At 45.9% G+C, this 17,032-nt stretch overlaps 1 long non-coding RNA gene across 12 annotated transcripts in view; it reads right to left on the reverse strand.

The window, feature by feature from the left end:
• LOC103554259 (uncharacterized) overlaps positions 1 to 17,032 on the reverse strand; it is a 311,616-nt gene that overhangs the window by 171,189 nt on the left and 123,395 nt on the right. The window contains exon 2 of one of the 12 annotated variants that reach the window (XR_011539771.1): positions 10,981 to 11,114. The exons of the other annotated variants lie outside the window; for them this stretch is intronic. This is a non-coding gene — a long non-coding RNA (uncharacterized lncRNA). The remainder of the gene's footprint in view (positions 1 to 10,980; positions 11,115 to 17,032) is intronic. 12 annotated transcript variants of the gene reach the window in all.

Raw genomic sequence — 17,032 nt, forward strand, 5'->3', positions numbered from 1 at the left:
AAATAAAAAACTATGGTGACATAAAACAGAGCATCTGGTGCTTAGTGAGTGAGGCAGAAGACACGATGGGATCAGAAAGTCAGAGCCGGGAGAGAAGCTTAAATCTTTTTGTAGGTGCACTGGGAAGTCATCAAAGAGCTCTGAGGAAGGTCATGGATACCCCAAAGGAAAGCCCTAGGGCCACCCTAGAGTGACTGAGACCCACCCCAGCTTCATTCCCCAGCCTCCATTCTCAACTTCCACGCCCATCGCAGTCCTGCACCCGGAGGGAGTTAAGGTCATGTTTAATTATTTCACAGATTCTTTACTCCTCTGATAGACGCAATAAAGAGACACAGTTCACATCAGTCCATTTGGCAACCTCTGAGCAACTGGAAAATTTGGTCAATGGTCAACACTCAGCAAAAATGAGATTTTTGAATTATTGTTAGAAGCTTCAATGATATAGCCTCTCCCTGTCCCCCAAGACTGTGAATAATCCAAAACTTGTTATAAGACAGTACAGGCCTTCTTAGGCCAGAGGATGCTTGCCAGATATTTCTACTCTGGCTGGTTACAAAAAACGATATCTAATAACAGCCCAGACCTCTTGGGGTCAGAGAATCATACTACACCCAGATGTGCAGAGAAAGTGTGGCTTCTTCACGTCCCTGTAACTGATATGATCCTCCCAGATACCTACATGTGCTGAGCAAAGAAATGCAACATAATCCAACCCAAGGAAAGTAAATGTAATCCAGTTGGATAATTTCAGTCAAATGCAATAATTTAAACAATGCATTGAGGTAAAACGCTCAGGTTCTCAGACTTTGACTTTGTTACTCTGTTGCTTTGTCTTTTCCCAATACGGTTTCCAGGCATATGAGGGTGGCTTATTATGTCCTCAAAGCAGTGGGGGGAAAAGGGTTTATTGAAATACGTGGTGTCCTCTGGATCCTTGTTGACCATCACTGTAAAGGACCGTTTAGGAAGGCTGCTCTATCCTGGGCAATCTCCTTGCATTGACTATTGAGGGCCCTGGCTGGTAGAACTCATGGTTTAATCTCTCTTCCAGCCCAGGAGCCCTCTCTGGTTGGCCTGTCCCTGTCAGGGCTCCTGCTGTCTCTGTGGATGGCGCTGAGGTCTACCTGGGATTTCCCGTGCTTCTGGCCCAGGCAACCCATTCCACAGCTAAAAGGCTCCTTAGCCCTGGTCCAGAAATCCTCTCCCATACACTCAGTGAGCTCCTGTCAACCTCTTGGCCAACTTCTCATTCCTGTTTGCAGGCCAGAATGTCCACATCCCACTCATGCCACCACACAGGAACCCAGGGCAGTTTGAGAGAACAAAATCCAGCCCTGCCCCCTCCCAAACCATGAGGCATCACCACTTCTACTTTGATGTGGCCGCCCTCAGGTTGGTGCTTTTCAGGTGAGCTCCTCCGAGAAGCAGGGGACCCTGCCTTCAAACTCCCTTAAAAATAGATACTTTAGATACATTGTCCTTGTCGCCCTGCTACCATCTCATCTCCTGCTCTGCATTTCCTTCTCCTCTTTCTCTGTCTTCATTCCTTTTTTCCACAATCCTTTGAGGAGCAAACATGATGGCCGTTGGGCTGGTCATTATTCTACACTATATACTCCTCTGTCCTAGTTATCTATCTTAGAGATAGTACAGGATTCTTGTGTTCCTCCTTTTCTGTCATCTTCTGTAGCATAAGTTTGAATAATGATTGGAGTCTAAGAACAGCATTTATTTGATCTTGATTTTTGAAGATTTTCTTTCAAGTGACAACACACAACTTCTACTCTTTCTCTGTAGGTCCAAATAAATATCAGGTCTGGGATAAATAATATTTTTCGAACACTTTTTATTGGTTTTTAATATTCATATAACCATTGAACAAGTAAAAAGACATATGATTACATGTAAATTCTATAAACTTGTAAATTTCGAAAGGATGGTATCCTTCAGTGCTGGGAGGTGAGGTGGGTCAGAGAAAGCTGGAGGCAAGTGGTTGCACACTGAATTCCTCTTAAATATTGGGGAAATGAAGACACTTTCCAAATTTTTTTCAGTGACAAAATAGAAGCTTTCATAAATTGTTTAAAGTAATAAATATGCCCTAATGGAGGGGGTACTAGGAAAAAGCCAAATTTCTCATCTATAATAGTATCAAGAGATGCTATTTAAGGTTAAAAAGTCAAAAAATGGAAGTAAAAGCATGTTATTTACATTTATGGAGATAACTAGCAGAAGCTCTAAAAATAGAAAAAGCTCTAAACGTTTACCTCTGAGGGCTGGGGCACGTGTGAGGAGAATTTCTTTTACTTTTCATTTTGTATATTTCTACGAATGCATTTCATAGAGGGGCTGTCATGGAGAAGACGATAGTTGACATGCATCCCCAGAGATTGAGGAGTATTTCACAGGAGACAGAAGTGGATGTTGAGGTGCCGAGGCAGGATGTCCTCAGACACAGAGGATCAGTCTTGAGGAGTGTGGACTGCGGTGGCCCAGAACTGAAAGGAAACAGATTGAGCACAGAGCCGCCCATCTCAGAATAGATACTGCGAGGAGACAGACGCTGTAGGAGGTTCAGCAGGGTAGGCGTGGCCCCATCAAGATGCCCTGACACCTGGAGACGAGGCACAGAGGTCCAAGAAGGGCAGAAACTGTAGACAGAGGACAACATTCAGATGTGAGACAGCTCTCCAGGTGACAAGCTCCACTCTGCTCCCGTTATGAGGGATTACCCGGCCACGGGCTGTGGATTGGGAGTTGGGGGCAAGGGCACCAAGAAATCCATCCAGACAAGGTGACCCCAGAGATGAAGAGAAGCAAATCTGGGCAGAATCCCAAACCTGTGGTCTAGACTTCCCAAGGGGCTATGTCCAGATGCTACAGGAGTCCCCAGCACTTATTCTTAGGTACAGGAAGAAGAAGCAGAGGAAGTTTCAGAGAAGGCATAGCAGAGCCTGGGGGAAAGGGCATTGAAGGCCAAAGAAATAGCAAAACCAAAGGCACAGAGAAGGGCAGCACCAAAACGAAGGAGCTGAATAGCAATGTAAATATGACAGAGCTCTGGGAGAACAAAGACCGTAGACAAAAGATTGTGTTGTATTATTAACTGTATGGCCCATTAAGGACACCATTTAGCTCTCTAAAATGGAAATCTTCCCTTTTTTTCTACCCCAAAGCCCCTGAGGAATAAGGCAGATGCCTATTAGTAAAGGATGCTTATTGTGTTGAGGATTCCTGCGATTCTTAAGAAAAGAATAGGGGGGCTATCAGAACGGGGTGGGGTAGAGCATCATTTGAAATCTCCCCAGATGATTCAGCTGCACTTTCCCCATGCCTCGCACTGCTCTGTAATGAACGATCCTACATCTTGCTAAAATGACCTTCAGCATTTCACTCTCTCAAGTCCGTGCTGGGCCCGGTAGCGGCTGAGATGAGTTGCGTCTGTGCCAGCTAAGTGCCCTTGGAAAGTTGTTGCCCATCACCATTACATTTCAACTATTTTTATTCTCCCCCACCTCACGTCTCCTAACCACACAGAGAAACTCACCTAAATCCCCAAGCCACTCACCCAGACTCAACATGCAAACATTTCCATGAGCCGAGACAGAGAGCCTTGCTCACTGAGTACCGGAAGGCTGAGTGGCCGTGATTTTCCTCTCTGCGCAGTACGAATCTTACTTTAAGCAAGGTTTTAATTCTGTGTCTTTCTCTGTCTGACTTATCTTTCTTAGCATAATGCCCTCAGGGTCTATCTATGTTGTTGCAAACAGCAGGATTTCCTTCTTTTTATGGCTGAATAATACTCCGTTCTATGTGTATATATATATCTCACATCTTCTTTATCCACTCCTCCATTGATAGAAACTTAGGTTGTTTCTATGGCTGTTATAACTAATGATGCAATGAACATGGGAGTGAAGATATCTTTTGAGATAGTGATTTAATTTCCTTCGGACACATTACCAGGTAATTCCACTGGATCATATAGTAGTTCTACTTTTTATTTCTTGAGGAGCCTCCATACTGTTTTCCACAGTGACTCCACCAATTTGCATTCCCACCAACAGTGCACAGGGTTCCCTTTTCTCCATATCCTCGCCAAAACTTGTCATTTCTTGTTTTTTTGATGACAGCCATTCTAGCAGGTGTGAAGTGACATCTCATTGTAGTTGTGAGTGGCATTTCCCTGATGATTAGCGATGTTGAGCACCTTTTTCATGTACCTCTTGGTCACTTGTATGATTTTGGAAAAACGTCTATTCAGATTCTCTGCCCATTTTTTAATTGGATTGTTTAATTTTCTTTTTCTATTGAGTTGTATGAGTTCTTTATATAGTTTGGATATTAACCCTTTATCAGGTATATGAATTACAAATTCAGTTCAGCTCTGTAACCACTACCAGCGATCCTCAACGATCACACCACACTAATGGTCCTGTAAGGCCTACTGACTTTGCTGCAGATTTGAGGGAGATAACAAAAAAGAAGAAACCATGGGCCTGGCCCCCAGTTAGTTCACAGAAAGGGACGAGAGCAAGGCTTGCCTTTGTGATTTACTGTGACTGGAGCATGGATACTATCTGAAAGTCCAGCAATGGGGGACTGATATCATAGAGAATGATATTTCCATGCAATAAAAAATGCAACCGTTGTAAGACTGAGGCAGCCATAAGTGTGCTACAAACAAATGATCTCCAAAATACATGGTTAAATAACAAACAAGGTAAGGTGCAAAATGGCGAATACAGCAGGCTACCATTTGTGCATAAGAGAGCTCAGACTCATTCGTTTCTCCCAACCCCATCCCCAGACACACTCTCTGTCTCTGTCTGTATATGTTTATATCATCACAGAACAGCCCTGGAAGGATTCACGTGCACACTCACATGCACACAGTCACACACACACATATATCCTTTTGTACACTTTTTTAAACCATGGACATGCATTTATTCTTCCTATTATTTATTTATTCTTTATTATTCCTATTTAAATCCATATGATTAAAAAATGACCTACGGGTAACAGACACGCAGAGAAGAATGAAGTATTGGAAGAACTTGAAGATTTCAGATACTTCTGTAGGTTGAAGCATCAGAAAAGGCCCACAGAGGAGACAAGGTGCACCTGGGGTTGGCAAGAGCATCCATCGTAAGAAAAACCTGGAGATCCTGCTGCTCAGTAAGGGGTGCCTCTGGACCTAGACTAAGAATCTGGCATTTGAGGGCTAGTAAATTCAGACCAATCGTAGCCTTCAGCATCATTACTATGAGGAAAAGACCCCAGATTCAAGGCGGGCCCAGAAGTGCCCAGTCAGCACCCGTGGATAACCTTCTGCCCGGGCAAACCGAGGTAAGGGGGAGAGGGTGTGGTTAGTGGTTCATGCTCAGGACTAAACCCTTTATGAGGCCATGTAATCAAATCCTACACTTTTCAGAATTACCACTGTTGCTTTGGGCTTTTATGAGAGTTCCAATCCTTTTTATTATTTTTCCAGCCTCTTTTTCATTCTCCTTTTGCTTTTGGTTTCACAACATACTTTGGCCTGCTCCGTCTCTCTTGGAGCCAGTTCATTGTTTCTCAGGAAAAAATGACTAAGGAGCAATTGCTCTCTGGACGTGGATTCTTCTCATGGGGTTTCCTGATTTGATAACAAGTTCCATCCTGCTTCTACAGGAAGGGGAGAAACATTACTCAGGCCCCCAGTTTGAATGGTAGGAGGAAGAGGTCCAGAATTCTGGGCCATCTCAGAGATCCACACTGAACCAAGGCACATGATCCTCCCTCCAGGTCATTCCTGGCCCAGAGGTGTCAGGAGCATCTGCCTTCCATGGCTAGAGAGGGAACACTTCGATTCAATTATCGCAGGCCACATCTAAGGAAGAGGGGAACCAGCGAATAAGCTGACTATCAAATACCTGGCAGCAATTAATTGAGTACATCCAGTAGAGAGCAGCCATTCCCTGAGCCTGCTGCAGTGTCGGAGCACCCACATCCCTCATTCCACTGGAGGAAGGCACTCCACGGGAGCTATTAAATAGTCAGTGAGTTTTACAAAGAGAGGTCATGTGATGCTAAGCCATCATCAGTCATCTGCAGCTGAACTTCTATAAAGCAAGCTCACCCTTGATGCCAGAGCACATCCGTGGGGAAGCAGATACAAACTGAACTGGAAGAAGCCTTAGGGATTATCTAGTTCCACCTCCTCATTTCACATTTAAGGATTCCCAGTGCTACCGGTGTTATTGCAAAGCTAATTACCAGTGGGAACAGGTAACCTCACTTCCACACCAGGATGTACTCTGTGGGATGGACTTGTGCAAGTGTGCCATTTTAGCACAGGAGTGCTCAGGAAGGAAGGCCGTAGGACAGAGTCCAGGATTTCAGAAAATATGAAGGGACTTATGCCTGTTGGGATGGATGAGACAAAAGGGATAGGTGTCCCAGTTACTGATGTGTGACACAACTCCCCAAAATGTAGTGGCTTAAAATAACAACGACACTTGCTTTGCTCACGAATCGGAAATGTGGACAGGTCTGAGTGAGGACAGCTCATCTCTGCTCCACTGGGCCTCAGCTGGGGCAGCTGGCAGGTTGGGATCATCCGAAGACTTGCTCACCCACACGTCTAACTGTTGATGCTGGCTGTCAGCTGGGACATCAGATGGGGCTAGAGCAAGAACCCTACGTGTGTCCTTTTCACATGCTTACTCAGAGTTTGGCGTCTGGGTTTCTAGGGTGAACGTCCTGAGAGAGACTCAGGCACAGGCCAAATTGCTTTGTATCATCCAGGCCTCAAAGTCACACAGCATAACATAAGTCATATTCTATTTGTCACCACAGTCACAAAGCCTGGCCCATCTTCAAGGGGACAGGAGGTGGGCTCCAACTTTTGATAATTTTCAGACACATTATAAAACCACCACCTTAGGACAATTTTCAATTGACCAAATTTGGGTTTTTCTCAAACTAATTGAGCTGATTTGGGGAATTCAACCCAACTAGTTACCAGGCAGACCTGAGTCAAGGTGGAAATGTAGGGGCTTCCTTGGGTCAAGAGAAACCCCACAATGGATGGCTATCATTTCTAATTTTCTGGCTTCTAGAATTCCTGAATCAACCATCTCAACTCCAGACAATGTAGCTGATGACACAGGCATCTGAGAGTCAAAAACAAAGAATGGGAATTCAATGAAGGCCATCAAAATACAGCAAGCAGCTACTGAGAGTTTCACTGAGGGAGGAACAGAGGAGGCACCCACCCACTTCTCACAAACAAGGAGGTGGTAAGAATCTTAAGGTCTTAAGAAGGCAAAAGAGAAAGAACTGTGGCAAAATGGTTTTTTAGTAATCAGCTGGGAGGTTCTGGGTGGGTCTCACCTTCTCTGGCTACTCATTGGAGATTTATGGACACAAGAATGATTTTTGTCTCCCTGGCTTAACAAGACAAGGTGCCCTCTGAATTTTTCAGGCAATGTGTGACTTAAGGGGACCTAGTGCTCTCTGACTATTGATACTTGGGGATGAGCTTTCTAAGTGCCTATTTTTCCCACCATACACTGTGTTCCTGCAGGGTTAAGGCAAAGTGCCTTCTGTCTGCCTTTATTAAAATGTGACTAACTTCTTAGTCCCACAGTCACACCACCGAAAAAAGACGACTCAGGATACAGGATGATTAAGCCACACAGAACAGATAAATTTTGACAAGGGGGTGATAGAGACAAAATCAAAAGATAGAAACTGTCTAAAAGGAGGAAAGAAGGAGAGAAGAGTCTAGAGTACAAGGTCAGGTGGGTTAGAATGAGAGGGAAAGTCACTGACAAGCTGGGGAATGAGCATTAGGGAAACCTGAAAAGAGAAAGGCCTTGAAACTAAACATGGGTGACGAAAAGTAACCTTTGATTGGGGTTGAGTTGCTGAATTCTCTACCTCTGTGAAAACCCACTGAGACTCCCCCTTTGTGGGCATTTGTCTTCTGAGGGTCTGACGTGTAGATGAGGACAAGAAGCAGGGAAAGAAAGAGTCCTGCAGACTGATCTGAATTCTACCCTCTCCCTCTCTCTCCACACACACACACACACACACACACACCCCATGGGTTTCTCATTATGTAATTATTGTGCAAAAAAAAAACCAAAAAACAAAAAACACGTCCTCTAGGTTTCCCTGACTCTGACTCTAGGAAGCTGAGGCCCATCTTAATCTTCCCATGGACTCAGGGTCAGGCCCCTAGGAATCAATCTCGGGATTCAACAGGACTTTTGAGGCCATTGTGTAGATCATCAATGTAACTTCCTTAACAGGAGAGACTCTCTCGGCTCCCAGAGAGCAGCCCCTATGGGCACTGTGCTCAGAAGGGCTCTTAGAGGAATGAATCAGAATGGAGGACAAAGCCAACATGGCAATCCATCAGATGCGAACACTGAAACTCGAAAATGGGAGGAGATGGAGGGAAGACATGAGAAAGAGAGAGAAACAGAGAGACAGAGAGGAAGAGGTAGAAGGGGGGAGATAGAGAGTAAAAGAAGAGAGGGAGGAAAGAGAGAGGAAGAGTTCCTGTGCCCACGCACACGTGTGTGTGTATGTGTGTGTGTAGAAGGACGATACAGAGAGAGAGAAAGGAGAGGAAGGGAAAGAGAAAAAAAGTTGACACTTGAAAAGTCTTTCCTTACGTTGAGGCCACAGTAAATCAGATGATAATGAAATTCTGTACAGATTAAATGCCTGACAGAAAACTTGGAAGCAAATGAGGAATTATATCACAAAACCTCAGTGTCATGTAAATCTCACTGAACAGGGAAATCAAAATGTTAGCAACAATTACATTCTTCTTATAACAAAACTGGTTCCAAAAATGGAAAAAAGAAGAATGGAAACACTTCTGCAAATGATTAAAGGGAGAGTGGGGATCATGAGTGGGGGCGAGCTGGGAAGGGAGGGAGGGGCGTGCTGGCAGCGATAAATATAGAACCATAATTTAAGAGACAGTAGGAAACGCTTTGTGTGTGTTAATTGGAAATGCATTCTAGAGGCTGCAGTCTGTTCACCATGAATGTCGTGACCTCGGGTTCCTTGAGGGAATGTGGGCTCCACCCTGTCCCCATGGTGAAGGGAAGAAGCAAGAAACCATGTCATTCAGTGGATGAAAGCGGTTCCAGTTTATATGGTGGAAGGAACCATTTTGTTTTGTTTTGTTTTTGTTTTTCTGTTTCATTCTTTGGATTAAGGGGAGAAACACCGTGGGATTACAGCAAAGCCATCTTGTTTGCCAAGAAAAGAGACTCACAGATAGGATGGTTTGAGAAAGGCCTCACCCCATGTTAGAGGGACAAGATGGATTCCCATTTCTGCTCTTCGTCGCCAAAGATCCTGGTCAATCAAGTGAGCATTTGGCCCGAGGGAAATGGAGATATTGGGAAGTGGCTTCGGGAAGAGGATTCCTCCTGCTCATCTAGGGCAGCTCCTCTTCCCCAGGGACCTGGTGTTGGCAGGGACAACGGCTCCTGGCGCTGTGTCTCAGAACAGAGGAGAATGGGTCAGACGAGCTCTGGCGAACTGCAGAGTTGGGGTATGTTATGCATTTGGACTGAAACTCTCAGTTTTTGAATGAGCAAAATGGTAAAGGATAATCCTTCACTAAATTTCTGCCAACTAACTTCTACCCCATCACTGGTTTTTCAAACTTTCCCCCCTTCCATCCCTCCAAACACACCTGGAACACAACTCGAGCATTTAGAGCATAGGCCTCAAAGATGACCTGGGCCATGATGCCCAAGGGATAGCTGTATCCCAGATATAAAGGTGGCACATGGAGAGCACAGCATAACTGGGAAAACATCCAGGCTCCCAAGCCACCCCAGATGGCCCTAACGGGAATGTCTAAGGGTGGCAGGGCCAGGTAAGCTCCACATGGCCAGCCCAGTCCCAGTCTCCAGACGAGCATTTGGGAGCCACTGAACACCAACCTCTTTATTCATAGCTACATAAACTGAGACTCAGAGAGGGAAGTCACTGCCAAAGGCCACACACAGCTGAGACTAGAACTCAAGCACGTCGCTTCTCAGTCCAGAAATGACACTATACTGCAATTTCCTTCAAAACATGAGTAAGGCCTGAATCCTGTCTACCACCTAAGTCAGGCCTAAGCCTACCAGCCACATTCGTGATGATGGTGATGATGATTATGATGGTGGTGGCAGTAACAACTAATACTTACCCAACACTTACTACGTGTTTGGCACTATGTAATAACATTTAATTCTCAAAACCACCCTGTGGGGTAGGCACTGTAATTTACCCACTTTACAGCTTGGAGAATTGAGGCAGAGAGAGGTCAGGGAAGTTGTGCGATGCCACACAGCTAGCAGGAGGTACGACTGGAATTCAAGCCCAGGACTGGCAGAAGGCAGGAAGAGCCAGCTTCCTCAACATGCTTCTCATGTGCGTTTTAGCACTTCACCTTTTTGTCACACCAGCCTTTCCCACTGTCAGTCTCCTCTCTTGACCTCCACTCCTCCCCTTACTGCTTTCCCTACTTTCTCATAAATACAACAGAGGATGGCAGAATTATCCTGGAATGAAGGAGAAACACTCAACAGGAACCGCATGCCAGGAAGGCCTTGTAGGAGTGGGCCTGCAGGCCAGCCATACAGCCAATTATTGTCAGGCCTTCTCCCCCCACCCCCAGCTTCCTACAAAATTGAAAACAGGACTCAGATGAGGATCAAAGTATGCATTAGCTTTGTTCCCCTGCCCCCAGATAGAAGGGCTCTGGTTTTACTGTGTCAGAGGACGTGACTCAACCCTTCTTTGGTTCAGAAAGTTCTATAGGAAACTCCCTTTCTATCACCCTCCCCACCCGCCATATTCCAGATACAAGGCTCTATGTTGGGAAAAGTAGAGAAAGCAGAGCAAATTCAGAGTTAGTCACCATGAGAGAAGGGCCACCAAAAGCTGTGACCTTGGACATGATCTCACCAATCAGACGAGTCGTTCCTCCTTGCTTGTCAGAAACGGGGGCAGGCAGTAAGTGACGGCTATGGAGAGGGGAGCCAGGAGTGTTCCTCCAATTCTGTTCCCTCCTAGGGGATGGAGTGGAAGTCTCTTCTCCTCTACAGAAGTGTAAAGAGTCGAGAAGTGGGTATTGTCTACTCAACCCAGCCCTTGTCTCTGACATACTCTATGCACTAAATATCCCATAAGATCAGAGTCTTTGAACTCTATTTCCACAGTGGGGCTGATTTGTCTTGAGTTACTGATACTCTCTTTCATTACACTCTTGTGACCCAGGGAGCCTGGACTCTTGGATAGAATAAACCCAGCCTATGACCTAGGCATGCAAGCAATGCCTTTGAGCACATATAGGTCAGTTAATGCAACCCTGTTGCCTCTGATCAAAATGGAAAGTTCAGCACAAAGCATTAATCCAATAGAACGTGACGTTATCTTGGTTTTCCTCACTTGCTCAAAAACAAGAGCAAGTACCCTCAAGTAGAAAGAGAAGTAGGACAGGGAGGTGATAGAAGGCTCTTGGGGAACATCGAGAATCATCATTACCACTGGAGCCCAGAGCTCAGCCCATGGAAGGCACCGCTCATCTCCAGGGAGGCTGCATCTGCCTTCCCTTCAGCATCTCCAGCAGGAAGCTCTTAGCTTATGATCCGCCCCCACAGCCTCCCGGGAAAGCTGTATCATGAGCATTTGGGATCATTTCATATTTCAGAAATGGGCTTAACTCACACTCATGAGGTCAACTGGAAGGCCTACTGGATTTAATTATCCTGGAAAGGGAGGCAGCCAGAAACATGTCACGTGGAGCTGGAGAGAGACAGCCGGGAGAGAGCGAGTCAGCAGAAGAGAGATTTGATGGGATGTGAATCATGCTGCTCAGGATGAGGGGCTACAACCATGGAGCACCCCAGGGAAACAAAACGGCGCTCCCTGAGCCAGACAGAATCCAAGGGAGACTCTCGTCCCAACCCATTCCCAGAAAGGCTTTGAGAAGCTAGCTGGGTTTATACCATTTTGATGAGGGCAAGGTAAGCCATGTAAAATGGCACATACTCCTATGCCAAGAACCTAAAAAGGAAATATGGTAAAGCTACAAAAGGGGTCAATAGGCTTGATATCTTTCTCTCCATATTATTTGTTCTGACTAAGCTCTGAGTCTACGGTATGAGGCTGACAGGTTTCATACAAAGTTGACTCAAGGAAGATTTTGATGGGACAAAGAGCAAGAATCCATGTGAAAGCAGGAAGGAGCACCAAAGACAAAAAGTCATGAGGTACAATGAATGAGGAAATGGTGAACATCAATTCGCTGTGAGGACATAGATTCAGGAAGCAATGGAAGGAATACGATGACTACAGCAATACAGGCCAATAAGACAGGCAGGGCCTGGGCTTCTATCAACTGCTGTGGCAGGGGGTGTTCATTGCTCTCCACTATCTTTTCCCTCTTTCTTCCTTAATAATAAGATTCTCAGCTGAGCATATTGCTACTCATTAATAAGATTAATTTTCCAGCCTCCTTTGCAGTAAGTGTGGCCAAGGGGCTAACTTCTTGCCCGTGGGATATAAACACAAGTGGCACATGGCGGCCCCTTGAAACCTCTCTTAGGAGACAGATGGCGTGTCCCCTTGCCCCTTTGTTATCATCCCTTTCTCCACCTGCTGCCATAAATATAGATGGCACCATCTTGGGCCATGATGACAAGAGCCACATTCCAGGGGTGGTGGAATGATGAGCTCTGCGGAGCCTTGGTCTCCAAGAATGTTATGGAGCAGAATTTTCACACTGGTCCTAGAAGGCCTAGCCTCAAACCTTGTGTTTACTCTCTGAGAGAGACAGCCTAAACCCCGGAATGGGTGACTATATTTTAGGACCAGGTTTGGTAGCAAGTGACAAAGAAACCTAAAATAACTATCATTTAATCTCACATAAGCCAAGGTCCACCTCCTGTATTTTGAGTCCTTTTCCTCTTTCTCTAGAAATAAAGAGCATTATCGGTAATATAGTCAACCCTCTCTTCTCAGAAGTTAATTACCGCAATTTGACGACTCTAATTGTAGCCCACCATCACCCCACGTCTCCTCATCGCCCCCTCAATATCTGCCCTCCCACTCCTTCCCACATCCCTTTTGAGTTCAGGAGTGCAGAAGATTCCACACAGGGGCTAAAAGTGCCTTAAATTAAAACAAAGCTCCATGAAGGCTATAGAATCAGCCATATGACTTGAATGCAGGGCCAGCAAGCCAGCAGAAGAGCAGACTGGCTTCAAACCAGCTCAGTGCTCAGCTCCCTGAACTTGACCCTAAAGGCAGGGCAGCCCCAAGGGGAGAGAGAGAGAGAGGAAGTGGGCTCCGGCGTGTGGAAGCCTACACACTCGAGCAGCACTGCGGGCCCAAGGCCAAGGTGCACACCACCCCCAGCTGCCTCCCAACCTGATGACTTGGGGTCCCCTAACCCCCACCGCCCCCTGCTTCCTCATTACCTAACCCAAAGACCCCCCCGAGGCAAATAAAGTCTTCCACGTAGGGTGAAGTTATTGAAGTGAAAAATAATAAACTTTCATGAGCGTGTTTCAATTTTCACTTGTGTTTATGGCCAAAGGTGTTTTTTATTTTAATAATCGCTGCTGGAACAAGGGCAAGCCACATGCTGCTACCTTGTTAAAGAGAAAGGGGAGGGAGGGGAGAGGGAGAGAGAGTCAGTGAGAGCGAGAGTCCGTGCTCAGCTGTAAATTTCTCAACAGCTCAGCTCTAACCCTCCCAGTTTTGAATCCCACCCTTAAAACCTTAATGATAGAGAAAGGGATAAAATATGATCTGGACCATGCTCTGTTGACAGTTTGTCCTGGGCTCACTTTAGCCATGACAAGCAATTTTAGTGTGTGTGTGTGTGTGTGTGTGTGTGCACGCGCGCATGTGTGTTTTAAGAGAGAAACATCAGTGTTCTATGGTACCGTTTTATAATGGAGAGTGTCTAAAAGGGAAGGAATTTGGAGGAACCAGGATCCTTCCAGTTGGACATCAGCTTGACTTGTTTTCAGCCCTCTTTTATCTGGCAGAGTCTCTATTTGCTTTTAAATGTCAGAAAAGGTTAAGAAGCCCTTGAAATCTGCAAGACATTTCCTAGACTTCTGGGGAGGACGCTCACCCTGTAACAGCATCGATTGATTACCCCTCCCTACCTTTGAAATTGCTTCTTAGAGGGAATATATCTGAGCAATCAAATGAAAGACAAAAGGATTAAAGTTAATGTTCATTTGTGGGTCTGAGTATTTTACTCCAGAATGAGTGAACCTAGAAACATTCAGATGTTGTATTTCTGTCTGTCTTTCGCGTCTGTCCTGACTCACATTTTCCCAAATCATGTAGATTCAAGAGAAAATATCATGACTAGGAGAGCATTAACATAACCTTTCCTCAGCCATTCCTCTGAAGGCTGCTGCAGTAGGAAGGGATTTAAGGCTCCAAGTGACTAAGGATCCGCCTCTAAGTCTAGAAGGGGCTCCATTTTGCATCCTAGGTGTTTAATAAAGGCAAATGGGCTGGCTGAGTGGCCACCAGGTCTGCAAGTGTCAGTAGCCTTTCCCACGCAGCGTGTGCCAGCTTGCAGGCCACCACCAGAGCATGCAGAAAATATACCCTTTTGGGGGATTTACAACTAAATTTATAGTTTGAGGTGCTATTCTGATGTGCTCGCACTCAATCTTTTCAAGAATCCTTCACCTTCCCCAAGGCAGAGACTCAGTTTCGGGGCTCACAGAGGATCAAGGCCCATCTGGACCTCAGACCATCCATCCACATGAGCATCTGCTGAGACGTCCTTTGAGCACTAGCCACCAATGGCCATCAACCCAAGCTGCTTGCTGCTCAGCTGTCCCTTGTCCCTGCCACCCCCGTTCAGGCCCAGGGACTTCCTTGTCTGCATTTGCAGGCAGAGGTCCCATTCTGCTGCCTCTGTGCTGTGCCAAGGCGTGGAAATACCGGTAAGTCACCGTCTGCTGAGACCCACATCACAGACATCTCCTACCTGAGATTCTGTCCAGGAAGCAGGGCCTCTGTTGCCTGTACTCACCAAAGGTACAGTCCCATCGCTTTCCCATCTGTTTTCTTCTCCCCTTCTGCCCACGGGGCTGTGTTCTAGCGACGGTTCTCCCTGGCAGCTTTTACTATGCTTTGAGCCCGCTGCATTTCCCTAAGGTTGTGGGTCTTAAAGACTAAAGCCACAGACAGCTTTTGTTTCTATTCCCTGGCACTCCCTTAGCCTTACCTTGCCCTGAGAACACTCCACTAGGTCAAAAAGTGTGTGCACATGTGTGTGTGTGTGTGCACATGCATGCACTCACATACACACAAATATGCTGGGGGTGGGTGGAGTAAACTATTGGAGGAGAAAAGTCAGTTAATATCTTGAACCTCTTCTGCTATGTTTATAAATATACAAAAAAGAGGTGGTGAACTTTCAATACTCCTACCATTGAGAGAAAGACTGTAGAAAATCATTTTTCACTCTTAGAAAAAAATAGATAATTAATTTGAGTGATATAAATGCTTTGTTTCTCTGAAATTGCTCCTGCTGAGTTAGGACACATCCATGTGTTCAAGAAACTGGAGGAGAAATGGAGTTGGAAGGATCCCTGACTTTCTCGTGCAAACCCCGAGGACAGCACTACAGAGCCGTGTCCTGAAGTAACCCCAGGAGGCCTGCCCACAAGGATTTCCCAGTCCTCCGCTCCAGAGGTCAGGCCACATCATTGTCCCAGGAGTAAGAGGTAGTGCGCGCAGGCTGGGTGGTCAACACGGAGAGCAGCGGGAGGAGGGCGTGGTGTGCTGTGACACTCAGGAGTCACTAGTTTTCCTGCCCCAGAGCGATGGAGCCAATCTCGCAACTTGGCACACGGAGAGGGAAAGGCACGAGTCATAGTGCCTCACAGAGCCACGGGGTGCCAAGTTCCACCTCATCCCCGAGTCATAATCCTCCAGGCCGGATCACTCAGGCGAACCACCCCTGCCAGCCTCAGGCGTCCTCCCACCCCCTGGTTTCAGCACAACCCAAGACTCCACCATAACGTGCAGGACAACAGGCCAAAGGTGCAGCCAGGTGACACGTGTTTTACAACTCTGGGCAGAGCGAGCCTTTATAAAACTCTGAGGCACTTGGAATCTCAACGTCTCCAGCTCAAGGCTCCTCCTTCTAGAGTCCTTTCCCTTCACCCCTTCCTGGCACCCCTCCTCCCCATAACGTCAGAACATTATCGCTCTCATTTCTTCTAGAAGGTCATTCTAAGTAAGAAGAGGCTGAATGTGAAGTCTTAAGACCCGCGCAGGAGCCCAGGCCCTGTCACTCACCGGAGGATCTTGGGAAGCTGGGTACTCAGCACAGGGGAGGCCTCCAGAACTGTGTCGACCTGAATCCATCAAGATTCTGTTACCAGTAACTTGCACCTCGAACGTTTATTTGTTCTACAGCATGGCTCCCAACTCTTCCTAAGTGCAAACATCATTTCTTAAAGCCGAGAAATGTCATACACCACTATCTTAGGAATAATGTCTGGATTAGGAGAATATATCGGAACCCAAAGCTACATAAATTCAGCACTTCTCTGAAAATAAGTTGTATTCGTTAATCACAACAGCATCTACCATGTTTAAAAATCAACCATGCTACACATATGTGCAAACTTGATCCATTCAGTCTACGATGCTGTTTTGTTTAAAACAAAGATTCCTGGATCCATCCCCAGAAACTTTAATTCAGTGGATTTGGGAGTAGAGTTCTAGAATCTTCATTTTAATCCTCAATGGGTTTTTTTTAATGGTGATTGTCCACTGACCACTCTTGAGAAATACCATCTAGGGGGACTTACTTGAATTATCTGTCTACTTATTGTGGTGGCTCTTCACCATTTAACTAAACGAGGCATGTTTTCTCAGCCTGTTAATACTTTGTATTAGCTTTGCTCGTCTTCTATCCTTAATATTTTCTGAGGTCTATGAAGGTAACCAGGGGAAATACTGACTT

Source organism: Equus przewalskii, chromosome 5 (assembly GCF_037783145.1).
Source record: "Equus przewalskii isolate Varuska chromosome 5, EquPr2, whole genome shotgun sequence".
Taxonomy (NCBI): domain Eukaryota; kingdom Metazoa; phylum Chordata; class Mammalia; order Perissodactyla; family Equidae; genus Equus; species Equus przewalskii.